General features: G+C 39.3%; 1 long non-coding RNA gene across 1 annotated transcript; it reads right to left on the bottom strand.

Annotated features, from left to right (window-relative positions):
* Positions 1–10,893: 10,893 nt before the first annotated feature.
* LOC118226714 lies at positions 10,894–12,830 on the bottom strand. Its single transcript, XR_004765090.1, has 3 exons — positions 12,760–12,830; positions 12,192–12,360; positions 10,894–11,504 (listed from the first exon to the last, which is right to left on the bottom strand). It is a non-coding gene; the product is annotated as an uncharacterized LOC118226714 (long non-coding RNA).
* Between the last annotated feature and the right edge of the window lie 2,349 nt (positions 12,831–15,179).

Here is a 15,179-nt window from a genome sequence, read left to right as displayed (position 1 = left end):
CACACATACACACAAAGGAAATTACTCCAAAACAGCACTGTAAGGATTATGAGTCAAGTTTATTATATTTATACATGCCAATTTCACCACTGAATCACTATTTTGTATTAAATATAAAATACATTATGCCACGACGTTCAGATGTTACGAGCATCTTGCACCACAGAGCCACCTTTGGTGGGGCACTGCCACACATGCCCCTAATGTAAAAACATGCCTGAAGGTACTTGTATTACTCCCCTTATCTAGCTCAAAATTACTCGCCAAGTGGCAAGGACCATACGTGGTTACACGGCGCATTGAAGATGTTGATTATAAGGTTGTGCAATCAGATAGACGGGGCAACACAAATATACCATCTAAATTTGTTTTCAGCATGGAGACAGGCACTTCCTGTCTCTCTGGTTACGTCGGAAATTGAGAGGGATGAGTTGGGACCTGAGGTAACAGATGCAGCAAATTCCACCCCAGTCCTTTTTGATAACTAGATCTCGCGGAACCAGAGAGCAGATGTGGCCTTGTTACATAAACGCTTTTCTGATGTGTTCTCTCCCCTGCCAGGGCACACAAATCTCATTCTCCACCATATTGAAACCTCTCCTGGGGTAACAGCACATTCCAGACCCTATAGGTTTTGTGCTCCCTATAGGAGCTATATGTTCTATTTAAATTCTATATGTAGATGTTACAACCATGCCAGGGATAGACTTGCGGTTTCACTGCTTGGCAATGACTATGTAAAAGTAATGACAAGTAATACAAGTCAAACAGTCAGTCAGTCAGTCAGAACCTTTATTTAAATTCTCGGCGGTACAATTGAGGGCCAGGCCCTCATTTTCAATGTAGCCGAGATACCCATGCTGATTTGGAACCAGGAGATAAATTATTAAGAAACCACACCTCATCTAATCCTGCTCAGTTCAGTTGAGCCATGCCATTGTTGTGAATTAAACCCTTTAAAGCCCAATGGCATGAAATTAGACACGGCGTCGAAACATAACATTGTCTTACATTATTGTTTTTAGTGTCAATGATTCAAGGTGTAGCACTATAAACCGTATACTGTTTTAAACCTTAGACTCTGCACTTTGATGCAAAAAACCCCATCTCAATCGGTAAAACCACTAGAGATAACAAAATAAATAACAAGGCTGTCCCTCCGCCCAAAGGAAAATGACAACTGCATCGGTCTGAAACTAGCAAAGACACTTGCGTTGTGCTTGGCGCCACTTTGCGCCGGGTGTAAGATAGAGCCCAAAGATTGACAAACCTGCCTGTTTACATGTGCACAGTGAAATTCTGGACAAATAGAACATTAAACATCTCATTAGAATTATACATAACACGCCAGAGTGATGCTACATTTGGGGCCTTCTAAGTGTTGTAGGTAAGTGGTTTAGTTATTCATTATAATGCCGCCAACTCAGTTTGTCATGTAGCGATTGCCTTGGCTACTATATCATGTGCTATAGAAACTTACACAGACAGGTGACAAAATGAAAGGAAAAACCAACACAAAGTGTCTTATTAAGGTGTTGGGCTACCTTGAGCTGCCAGATCAGCTTCAATGTGCCATGGCATAGATTATACAAGTCTCTGGAACTCTACTGGAGGGATGGGACACCATTTCTCTAAGAGATATTCCCTCATTTGGTGTTTTGATAATGATGGTGGAGAGCACCGTCTAGCATATCGGTCTAAAATCTCCCATAGGTGTTCAATCGGGTTGAGATCTGGTGACTGCAAAGGCCATAACTTGAGACTTTCATTTCCATACTCATCAAACCATTCAGTGACCCCTCGTGCCCTGTGGATGGGGGCATTGTTATCCTGGAAGAGACCACTCCCATCAGGATAGAAATTTTTCTTCATAGGATAAGGATAAATGTCCCCCACAACATAACAGAGCCACTGACCCTCACTGTAGGGATCAAGCATTGAGGCCTGTACCATTCTCTTAGTGTACACCACACAAGCACTCACCCACTTGTCCAGAGTATGGCGAAGAATGGACTTATCTGACTATACCACTTTTTACCAGTAGACCATTGCCTATGGTTTTTGCGCCACTGAACTCATAAATGTGCATTCATCTTTGTAATGACGGGTTTATGCACTGCGACCCTACTATAATATCCCTCTGTATAGTTGTCGATGGACTGTTCATGCTGATACAGTCTGATCATGTTCTGCATTGATATTCTCAGTCACCTAAGGAAGAGTTGCTATTCTGTTTTTTTCCTTACATATCACACTAAAGCATGAGCATCACAGTCATCGAATGTACGCTTTCAACCACAATTTCCACCTGTATTTACTGATGTCTTTCCTATAGATTTAAATGCAGATGTCACTTTAGTCACTGTTCCTATTGAAACACTAGCCAGTTGAGCAGCCTTTGTGACTGAAGCTCCTGTCATCCGTGCCCCATCTTGATCCAAAATCGAGGTCATGATGGCATCTTCCTGCCTGTTAAGCTCGGGGACGTCCTTAGTTAGTAATGAGCAAGCTATCGTCTATTTTTGATATATCAAACATTTGCTGTAACCTGACCACAGACAGGTGAATATATCCTGCTTTTCCAGTAAATCTCTCAATACAAGGCATTGCAGTGACAGGGGTAGACACTTTTTGCCACGTTGAAAATCACTTAAATCACCTTTCTTTCCCATTCTGATGCTTGGTTTGAATTTCAGCAGATCGTCTTGACCATGTCTACATGCCTAAATGCACAGAGTTACTGCCACGTGATTGGCTGATTAGCTATTTGCGTTAACGGGTGCAGTTTGGGGAAGAAAGGTGATTTAAGTGACTTTGAACGTGACATAGTTGTTAGTGCCAGACGGGCTGGTTTGAGTATTTCAGAAACTGCTGATCTGCTGGGATTTTCACACACAACCATCTCTAGGGTTTACAAAGAATGGTCAGAAAAAGAGAAAATATCCAGTGAGCGGCAGTTCTCTGGGCAAAAATGCCTTGTTGATGGCAGAGGTCAGAGGAGAATGGCCAGACTGGTTTGAGCTGATAGAAAGGCAACAGTAACTCAAATGACCACTCGTTACAACCGAGGTATGCAGAAGAGCATCTCTGAATGCACAACATATCGAACCTTGAAGCAGATGGGCTACAGCAGCAGAAGACCACACCCGGTACTAACAAGTACCTAATAAAGTGGCCGTGGAGTGTGTGTGTGTATATATATATATATATGTAGCAGCATAGAAATATTGGTTTCTCTGTACTTCCTGGTTGTGTGTCGCTCCCAGGTGGTGGGTGTGTCACTTTAAAGCGCAGCTGGTAGTTATTTATTGAGCTGGGGTCGCGTATTTAAGCAGTGGCCTCCCCGCTGCTTCCTGCTCTCCTTCCGTTGTGTCACTTCCGGGTCATAGGTGTTGTTTTGCTGTCTGCGACAGGTACGTTTGCTCTTGCTTCAACTCGCTGGTTACTGGTCATATTGATTGAATGCTTATGGCGTTTATTTTGCGCTACAGAGTTGTTGGTGCGCCCCGGCTTTGAGTACGTCTTTGGCTTGTGTGCCGCTCGCTTGGTTTTGCTGTGGTAAGTGTTCTCTCTCTCTCAGCATTAGTGTATGCTATGCTATTGGCTAATGCTGGTGTGGTCACAGGTTAAAGCGCTGGTAGCTGAGTTGCTGGGGTGCATGGGCCCCTCTCCCTCCCTCCTCTGTGCTAATGCCCTGCGGATGAAGGTGATATTTTGGAATCAGCTGATATTCACCGCCGCTACCGAACATCATCAAAACGTGACGAGCTGCTGCTGTTCTGTCTCCGGCTGCCACTTTTCCATTGCTTGTGCTGCGCTGTATGTCATTTTGTATGCTGCTTTTTCGCACGGCTGCCTCTGGCTGATCGCTACATTCTGTGCCCTGCATGGTTGTATTGCAAAGCTAGCCGCTCTGCTGTTTCTCTATACAAAGACCGGACTGTTTGGCTATACACAAGGCTTTTAGCCGGGGTTAAAATCCCCTTCCCGTAATTGTGTGGATGATTTGTGGTTTATTTCTTTAGTTTTCTTAGTTTGGATTACTCCCATTATTAGTTTGGATTAATTATTAATATACATCTTTTTTTTTTGATTACTTCTGTTTGTTCATTTTGATTTAGTTATTTTAGTTGCCCCCTTCAGTCCTTATCTGTTTTTGGGTTAATTTCAATATTTCTCCTGTGGTTTTATATTAAGACGAGTTGGTTTTTATTTTCATTTGTTTATTTTCCTGATTTCCCTTCCACTAATTGTTTTATCCCTTTTCAGTTGCTGAGGTCGGTGGCGGTGCTGGTGGCGGGATTCCCCCCCCCTTTTTTGTGTGCTGTGCTCCCTGGGATTTGAGTCGTCACAACCGTGTGTGTGTGTGTTTCACGTGTGCGTGGGTGATTTTTGGTTTGTTGGGTGACTTCCTCCCCACTGGCCCCTGTCCATCCGGTAAGCCTCAGCCCTGATCAGGTTCCCCCTTTCCCTCCCTGCATGAATGGTGTTTTAAAATGGTGTATTAAAAATACTTTAATAGTTGATTGTAAAAAAAAAGATCTATTCTTTACAAATTGGAACCACGTCTCTGCCCTTTTGAGTGTTACGAACCTGTGTGTCTTGTGTTCAGATTTAAAATATTTCCCTGGGTGAAATTCCCAGGGTGGCGTTGTCTGGCAACTTAAACTTATGAATGTTATTATTGATGCGCTTGTGTGAGTACTCGCTGCCACATATATATATATATATATACAGTGCAATCAAAATTATTCAACCACCTCTAACCCATTGTGATGTGAATAAAATTTCATGACAATATATCAACTAAGGCCTTTGTAAACAGAAATCTCATAAAAAACACGTTTTCAACGTACAAAAATGCCAAGTTACTCACACATACAAGACATACACCGTCTATAACTCATTCATTCAGACTGCCAAAATCCAGGCCTGCCATTAAAAGTATTGATATCAAAACGACGCCAAGTTACGGTACTACAAACAATATAGGCTATCTTGCCTCGCCGAAATTAAATAAGATGTATTCCAAAGCAATGCTACCCAATATTTCCTCAATTCTTTCAAGTCACTTGGCCCTGCGTGTATAAGCATGCAGTACATGGACAGGCCAAACATACGTGTGGATGGGTTTGTGAGAGTCAAGATTGATTAAATAGGCTGCCCAGCCTTTCTGTTGTGTGAATGATTTTATGTTTCTTGGTATAAATGTCTGTTTGTCAATGTAAATATAACATGCTGCGAAGGAAATGTGCCCTTGGGGATAAAGAAGTTTTCTATGTATGTATGTACAATATATATTTTACATGCAGTATTTATTGTTAGTAGCAAATATAGAAGAACTTGTATATTTAGTAAAATGAAGTTGACAAGCAAGTATACACATGTTTTCTGGAGAAATATGCTTCCTGTAGTTACTGACCAGCAGTTTTCCATGAGGCAATTCGACATATTTGACACTTTGATCTGACACAAAGTTTGCATGACATTGTAAAATGATAAGGTCACAAAACACAGGGCCAAGTGACTTGAAAGAATTGAGGAAATATTGGGTAGCATTGCTTTGGAATACATTTTATTTAATTTCGGCGAGGCAAGATAGCCTATATTGTTTGTAGTACCGTAACTTGGCGTCATTTTGATATCAATACTTTTAATGGCAGGCCTGGATTTTGACAGTCTGAATGAATGAGTTATAGACGGTGTATGTCTTGTATGTGTGAGTAACTTGGCATTTTTGTACGTTGAAAACGTGTTTTTTATGAGATATCATTTCTTTTTGCAAAGCGTTTTATTATGAGAGAAATGCGAACTGACCCTGTAAGAAACGGTTGTGGATTATGGCTATCCTTGTGTGAATTTGTACAGTCTGATGAGCGTGTACCGCTTAGCAGTTTTGGTTTGCTATATATGTAAAACAGTGGCTGTGACAAAGGGTGCGGTGGCATAAGTGTAAACGCATCAGAAACGCAGGTGAAATATGGCCAGTGTATGTACTCACGGATTTGATGGCCATCCAACAAGCCTTGATTGACAGAAGAATCAGCAAGCCCATAGAATTAGAGCTCACTAGGTTGCAACTTGTGTACCTTCTGTCCTGCTCCGTTGTCTGTTATTTCGTGGAGATGCACTTTCAGTGTTTGTAAGGTTTATAAGGCATTTTGATAGGCTTATCTGCAGGTAGGAATCCTCTTCGCTGTTTTGCTAAGCTAGAACCGGAAAACTTGATAGTGAAGAATAGGAGCTAACGCATATGTCCCAGCAGGCTTTGCATATGAGAAAAGAACAATAGTGTGAGATAAATTAGGAGAAATTATGAAATTGCGTAGTTGAAACAATATGTTTTTAGCAGAATGGGCATGTAGGTGAAGGTTGACATGATCACAGACTATAGTGCGAAGTAAATGAAGTGACCATGAGCGAGCTTAGTATCCTTATCGAAGGGTATATATAACAGTCTGTATAACATTATTGTTGTTACAGTGGAGAGGTAAGTAATGTGTGAAATCTATTGCACTGATGTGCTTTTGTCATATTCAGTACTAGTAGTTATAATTATGAGTGAGTCATGATTTTAAATGTAATGTTTTAATGGGGAGTTGCAGAACGTACAGGTAGTAATTGTTTGTATGTAGCTAGATAGAGAACAGGGCGAGGTAACATGAATGTAGAAACGTGGCGTTTGCCGATAAGGAGGTTTTGTAGGGTAGCCAAGTGAAGAAATATAGTTAGTAGAAATGGCACAGTGGTGAACCGGTGTAACTTTTTAATAAAAGGAATACATTTGCCGTCATGGAATGCATATGGGTGGCCGTGAGTGAGTTTTGGTAAAGCAAATATAAGCGTAAGTAAACGTTAGTGTAAAAGAGATAATTACCTGCCTGAGGTCGAGGCGGGATTCATCCTTCAAACAGAGGTTTACCAGTCTGTGACTTTGCGTGAAATATCATTAGCAAACCTGTCCGTGGTTTTAAAGAAGAACACAGACCAGTAAGCACAGAACAGCTCCCGTTGAATCCATATGGCTTTGCAATATTGTAGCCGGTTAACTCTCTGGGGTCTAAGGGTAAAATGAGGCACACTGGTGATTGTGCGATGCTCTGACATTTGTGTAAATTTCATCAACTTTATATACAGTGATTCCAAAGTGTTTCATATCTTTGTTTTCAGCACAAACTCAGCTACAACAATATGGCAGCAGTAAGTAGGTCATAATAATGTGTGGATTGTAAACTGCTCGAAAAACACACAAACTGTAAACAGTAGTTTTGAACATGCACAGGAATGTTGTAATAAAACACACTAAACAATTGTGAATAAGACTTTTGGTCACTGAAATGTGTTCTTCAAGGTCTTGGGTATCAAAAGATGACAAAATATTTTAGCAAATTCAATGAGAAATATAAAATAAATTGCTAAAAGTTAGTGTTGTGACTACTATTTTTCAACACCAGGTGAGAATGGGAGGGCAAATGGTCTTTCTGTAATGAATATGCATTGGGTAGGAATACCTGCCAGCTAAGTAGGCTATTCACACCTGGCCGCATGCCTCCCCACCACTAAGACAAAGACTCAGTGAGCCATTTAGAAGACAGAAACAAAGACAACTTTTGATTTTAGAACATTTATTGAAGTAAACTGCATGGAAGATGAGATGAGACTGGTGTACTCTTGCAACGTCTGCCTGGCCTCTTAGCTAGTGGTGAACTAGGCCGTGTTTCCTGATCAACATCTCTGCAAATATAATAAAAACAAAATTGTTAGGAAATGTGAAATCAAATCAAACTTTATTTATATAGCACATTTCCTTCAACAGGTGAAAATTAAATGTGCTTTACAAAAAAGGGACAAACCACTAACTAATGAAAACAAAATTTATGAAATGTGACATCATATACAAACAAAGAACCAAACAAACACAACCAGACGCAGAGAGGTAGCCTATAATTTTGAGAAGCAATGGTTAGAATCATTCGTAGTGTGGGAATTTACAAGCGCGCATATTAGTGAATATTCCTACAAACACACAGAGAATGTAATACAGCACACATTTACAAATAATGTAAGCTATCAACGAAAAAACATTAGCTTAACTAAATAAACACTGATATTCCAACTAAACTACACGCAACTCATCAATAACAATGCCTCAATCTGAACTAGGCTAGGTCTGTTTAGCTAAGTGGTTATTTTATTGCTATTTCCCGAACTTACTTAGAGTATGCTAATATCGATTGTGCAAGGACATCAGTTTTAGAATCCTAGCCACGCCACTACACGCCAGGCATGAGCTATTTATTACAAATATGATCGAAAAACATACAGTCTACCTGATACTTCTAACACAACCAGACGCAGAGAGCCTAGCCTATAATTTTGAGATGCAATAGTTCGAATCGTTCGTAGTGTGGGAATTTACAAACGCGCACATTGCTGGATATTCCTACAAACACACAGATACGTTGCAATACAGTACACATATTTTACCAATATGATCATAAGAAATATACTTACGCATGAAGTTGATCCTCAGCTGGATCAGTTCGCTGTTCGAAATGACACCGCTCTTCATCAGTGTCGGCTTCCGGACGGACCATTTTCCAAAATTAAACGAAATGTTCACCTCAAAAGAAGTGAATTAGGCGACACTCTGTGACATTCTATCCCGCTTTCGCAGACTTGACGTTTCTCACATGGATCTCGCATCGCCCCTCCTTTAGTCTCCTTCTATGGAGAGTAATTATAATGTTGTTAACATGTGAATGCGATTTGGGCGGACTTCCTGCTGAGCGAAATTCACATAGTAATGAGTAAAGTTTAGCGAAGCATACATGATCTAATTAATCGAATTTGGAACATTTAAAACAATTTATATTATTTGCCAATTGGCGCATTGGAAAGTCGCGATTCTAAGGTTTCTGTCAATGTTTTTGTTGCGTCTGTATGATAACAGCACGTGAAGTTAATCATCCAAATAGAAACTAAAGTTAATTTCATCTTGTCCAGCTCCGCCGGCGGAGCTCTCGACCCCAGAGGGTTAATAACTTAACGTGCAGATGGTACGTCATAATGCAGTGTATACGTTTGGTGAACGGCGGGGAGATATGGTGCAAAAGCAATAATTGAGAAGTAGTAGACAATTATTAGTGAAGGTAAAAGCAGGTTGAAGAAACGTGTTTCTAGCTGGGCTTGAACCTAGAACCCCACATTCCCAAGACTGGGACCTTGCCCACTAGGCCACAGGGGGACTAACTGTTTAAACTGGAAATGTCTCAGAGTAAAAAGGTATGGGTATTTCGCGTGTGTATGCACATTTTTGATTGGGTCGTGTAGGTGAAGATTTGGCTGGTGTCGGTAAAATGTCCAATGGGGAGACATGTTGTTAGTGGGATAGGCGGCAGGAAAAATAAGAATGAGAAGAAGAAGAAGGAGAAGAAGAAGAAGAAGGAGAAAACGCAAAATCCCCTTAGTTTGGGGCTTTATTGTGTGGACATGTGAAGTTGTTTATGAAATCTGTCTGTTGAAATGGGGTCAGAATGTACAGAATTTAATGTTTTTAAGGGCTGAGTGTCTGTGGCTGTTGTGGTTATTTCTGTGGGGAACCCTGAAAAGTGCCAAACTCTCGGTGCTGTATAGGTATGGGGCATGCCCCCGCCAAGGCGTAACTTGGTGGGATGGCATACCTGCCATCCCAGTACATGTTTATTAGAACATGTTCAAGTGATTTTGAAAACATACAGCTGAGTTTACCCTTTGTTATAAGGAAAAAATGAAATTCTCTCCAAAAAAATCAATGACCAAATTATTCAACCCCCGAAATCAGTACTTTGTAGAACACCCTTTAGCTTTTATAACTTTCAATAAACGCTTTCTATAAGTGCTCACAAGCCTCTGACACCTCACCATTCTTCCTGTGCAAATGCTGTTCACCGATATTCTTTGGTTTTCGTAATGCCATGCTTTCTTCAAATCCCACCAAAGATTTCCAATGGGATTTAAATCTGGGGACGGAGAAGGCCAGTCAAGGACATTCCAAGATCGTTCCCCGAACCAAGCTTTGGCTGACATGGATGTATGCTTGGGATCATTGTCTTGCTGGAAAGTCCAATGATCACCAAGCTTCAGCTTATGCACTGAGGGCATCAAATTCTTCTCCAGAATGGCCTGGTATTTCAAGGAATCCATGGTGCCAGTCACACGCTGAATATTGCCAGCACCAGAAACAGCAAAACACCCCCACAGAAGGATTGACCAACCTCCATACTTGACTGTGGGGATGGTGTTCTTCTTGTCATAAGCTGCACCTTTCTTGCGCCAGACATACCGCTTATCCATGGGTCTAAACAATTCCAGTTTTGTCTTGTCACTCCATAAAATATTCTCCCAAAACTCCATACACTGTAAAAAAAAAAAATCCTGTAATTTTACAGTAAATTACTGCCAGCACAGTTACCAGTAGACTACTGTAAATGTATAGAAGTCTTAATGTAAATAAAACCTACAGTATATTACTGTATATGTCCAAGACAGTAAATTACTGGCAGCAGTTACCAGTAGTGTACTGTAAATTTACAGAAGCGTTACTGTAATTAAAAGTACAGCATAATACTGTAAAAATAAGATGCAGTAAATTACTGTATTTCTTAGTATTTTTCAGGCATCGTTACCAGTAGGTTACTGGAAATTCAACATGCTCTTACTGTAATTATTTACAGAATACTACTGTACATCAGGCAGTAAGCTAATGTATTTCTAAAACTTGCTCTAATTGTTTTGCCAGCAGTTGATAGCACTGAAGATCCCCCAACCTGTGCTACAAATTCACTGTGAACTATTGAAAGCAGATCAATGAAAATAAGTCTGTGGAAACAAATTTGAATGTCAAAGGAAAGTTTATTTCAGACAGACAGAAACTTGCTGTACATTGCTCTAAAGCAAATAAACGTAAATGTTTTCTGATAACAGCACCTCAAACAAAAATACAGAGGCGGGTAACTTATGGGCATTTCCACATAAAACAGGATATGATGACTCAAAATTCAAAATCATAATACCATATCAAATGAGGTATAAAATGAAAGCTAAAGTATATATTTTCATGTCAATATTATCCAGTCAAAAGTATAAGTAAAAAAGTAAAAAGTACTTTTTAACGGTTAACCGCTAAACGATAACACATCTGCAAAAAACAATAAGCAAAATGACTGAAATGAAAAACGATAAGAGTTACATGGAAAACATTGTGAAATTGACAAAGAAAAAATTGATACTGTTTTACCATCTCTAGTGGCAGTTCTGTCTTTTGGCTGCAACATACAGACGTCTGTTGAGCCCACTCACATTACACAAAGTCCCATTCAAACTCAGTCAGCCTCCGAAGCAATGTGCAGACATGTGGGTTGACAGAGGTGGACTTCTTCTGCACGACTTGTCCTGTCTTTTTGCTGACCATCTTCCCTTGGCAGGACTTTGATCCTTTTTTGGGATTGATCCCAAGGAAACTCCTGGAAAACACCAGAGGGTTAATCTAATATAAATATCAACTAAACCATGCACATGAAACATGATTAGTCTTAGGCCCAATGTCTTTTTAAAAATATAAATGCTTTATCAATGACAAGCATCTTTCTTTCTTAAGATCCGCCTCTTGTCTAGTCATGGGCGAGGCTATAGATATACTCACTATCATATGGGTTCTGCATGCCTGGCAAAGTATAGTACTAAAGTTTGGGAGCAGATCACAGCGTCCGGGTAAATCTTTTCCCTCATTGGCAGACTATTAGAATATACTATTTCCTCCTTCATATAGAATAAACTGCAATTATCAATTCTAACCTGCCAATCAATATGTAAGTTAAAGACTGTGGTAGTGCTTTTACAGCTCCTGACAAATCCCTTTTGAAAAACTCAAACTCTGTCGGTGAAGGGACTTACACCTTGTTTTGGCAATGTTGCACAAGTCTGCATTCAATTTGTTAATCAGCATAGGAACCAGCATGATAACACTCTGAAATAGAATCAATGTGAGACATGTAGACCGACACACACTGCTGAGAAGGACACCCAAATTAAAAACAATGCAGGCCATCTCTTTTTTTTAAACGCTCGATCATAAAACCTGGAATGTTATGACTGGGTGTTCTGGCTTAAAAGACAAAAGTACGGGAGGAAGTACTCTTTTTTTTTTTTACCTCTGAATGTACTCAAGGGTACAAGCAGCCTCTTCCTGGTACTGAAGGTTGAAATTGTATTAGCATGCCAAAAGTGCTGCAAGTCCAGGGAGAAAGGTTGGCTGGACCCCTTGAAACACTACCTGGGGCTCAATGGTGACCATCCAGCATTGTTCACTCAGCTTCTCACCTAAAACATATCCAGATATTGAAAGGGAATCTCAGTCAACAAATAACACAAATAACACTGAAAATAAAGTAATGAAAATAAAATCAATGAATAAATGAATGAATGAATGAATAAAATCATAAAAAATGTTTATGTTGAAATTAAGACCTCATAAATTCAAATTTAAGACAATTTAATGACTTTTAAGGCCTAATAAAATTTTGTTGTATGTAAAATTGAATTTAAGACATTTTCAGACTTTTTAAGGACCGGTGGACATCCTGCTATGACTTTTGCACAGTACTGCATTTTTTTATTTATTTGTGGCAAAGAGAATCGCAGGCTGATTATTGGATTTGTATCAATGTGTGGGTCTTTTTCTAGTAGTCAACACATTTTTAATACAATACCAATACATACCAAGTATTATCAGTCGAGGGCTTTCTGGAAGGCCAGGGATTCTTCCACATCAGCTGCTGTGGCAGTCTCCTGGAGACAACAACCAAAACATAATCATTAATGTATTGTACTCAAGATCAATGTACATGATCCTACAACCAACATGTGAATGAGGATGGCAATGAGCACCTCACACCCTATCCGTTTACAACGACCATCAATGGAATCTAAGGTGGTCAGTAGGAAAACCATGAAAAGTTCTTATTTTAAAATATATGTTTACTTGCCTCAGTTTGAAGGATGAGGGCGTCAGTCTTCTCCTTGAAATGTGCCATCAACAGCTGAATGTGATGTAAATGTAGAAATTACTGATAATCTCTTTTCACAATGTCTAAAAGGACAAGATATTGCTGTACCCTCCTTAATGTGAGCCTTTAGGTGAGAGAAAAGGCTTCTTAAATCTTCACACCAACCGTGGCAGAAGTCAACATGACAAACTAAGCTGTCACACACAAATCTATACTGATCTACAGACCTCACTTTAGTACACACTATATAGAGTAGTGTACCTACACCTATATAGAGTAGTAGTGTACCTACACCTATATAGAGTGGTCTCTATATAGGTGTGTTTTGAAAGCTATGAATTTTTTGAAGGAACAGCGACAATAAGGAAATCCACATTTAAAATAAAAATTGGAAATAAGACAATGAATCTTACTATGCTGAATTAAGGCCAATGTGGTATCACAGTAATGTGAACAAAAGTGACAATGAAGCATTGTTAATAGTCTGATGAAAAATACACGCACGCATGCGGTAACTTGTGACTAGAGAGAGAGAGTGCGTGTGTATACCTTTGTTGCGCATGGTGAGGGGTCTGGGCTGGCTCTCCAGGCTCCCCAGGTTCTCCAGGCTCCCAAGGCTCTCCAGACAATGTGCTTCTTAACTTAATTAAATAAGAAAATAACTTTGAAGTTTTAAACTACATAGCATGCATGAAGAACAATATTCAGAATCTCATTAACGTTACTTGGAGACCAAAATGTTATATATTTAAAATGTAAGGTTAACACAAGCAAGGAAAATAAATCGTCAGTAGACAAAGATGTCAACATTAATTATTGAAAGAAAAAAAATGTGCCGAAAACTCCACACGTTTGAATCACGTGGATTATAGCTAATGTTTAATGGCTGAAGTTAGCATCATATTTGCAGCACTTCAGCCTCGATTAGTCTGGCTAGTAAGATTTCTGGCTAGCTAAGTTACGCTAATTAAAGTTCGCTAACAGTACACAGCACCTGATATTAGAATTGGTTTTGTTCACAGATATTGGGGGAAAAAAACTACCGTAACAACTATTACCATGTTATTAATACAGCCTGATTGGGGATGAGAGAAGCAAGCATGCTAAAGTGACCAGACCATGATTTGAGAAGTAACGTTACTACTGTCACACTTTCCCATTCATTCTAGAATATCCCATGACATTCTACTTGATTCTAATTAGAACACTGATTAGTAGAACTCTCAAAAAACTCAATCCTCAATTGGTTAACATTAGCTGTTCCACGCTTATGTTCGTCCTGACACGTTAGCTACACTAACGTTACCGATTACACTACACGTTAGCTTAGATTTTGGGCTGCAAAAACGTCACTCAACTGTGGCAGATAAAACAACTGAAATGGGAGACGTTATAACATATGTAAGTCATGTGAAAAAAAACCCCGATTTTAATCTATGAAATCTGGTCACATTAAAGCATGCACAAACTTAATAACTGGAACTGAATTTTCAATAGGTTAGCTAATTTTAGCTAACGTACTAGCCACTAAAATATTAGTTAGTAGCAGGGGTGGACTGGCAACAAAAAGCAGCCTGGGAATTTGCTGTCAAGTGGCCCCAATTTGATACACCAAATTCAAACTGACACAACATGTTTGTCGATCAACGAATCATTAATTTAAAAAAAAAAAAGACAAATCTGTTAATTTTTATTGTTTGTGTTAGGCTACTATGTAAAACGATGAAACACATTTTCCAAGGTTTTCCTCCCCATTTTTGTGTGTACAGAAAGCAAAAATTCAAAGTTGGATTAATGTAATGATCACCTGACACCTAATTTGACTTAATAGCCTGTTTTTATTATCATAATTATTTAAAATATTGCAAAACAGTCAACAATGGTTAAACACAGAACTAAAATAGAACCAGCAGACTATCCACAAGAGCACACTATATTCACACTACATATTCACACAAAGCACACTATATTTACAGCAAACCAAACTCACATAAAGAACACTATATTTACACAATGTCACACAAAGCATATTATATTCACACTATATCACACAAAGCACACTATATTCACAATGGTTTTTGTTTGTGATTTCCTTTCTTAAGAGTAGAGTGTAAAATGTTGGGGTTTCATATG

This window comes from Anguilla anguilla, chromosome 5 (assembly GCF_013347855.1).
Source record: "Anguilla anguilla isolate fAngAng1 chromosome 5, fAngAng1.pri, whole genome shotgun sequence".
In the NCBI taxonomy this organism is placed as follows: Eukaryota; Metazoa; Chordata; class Actinopteri; order Anguilliformes; family Anguillidae; genus Anguilla; species Anguilla anguilla.
Note: the sequence above shows the minus strand (reverse complement) of the source record. Positions and strands in the feature narration are given on the sequence as shown.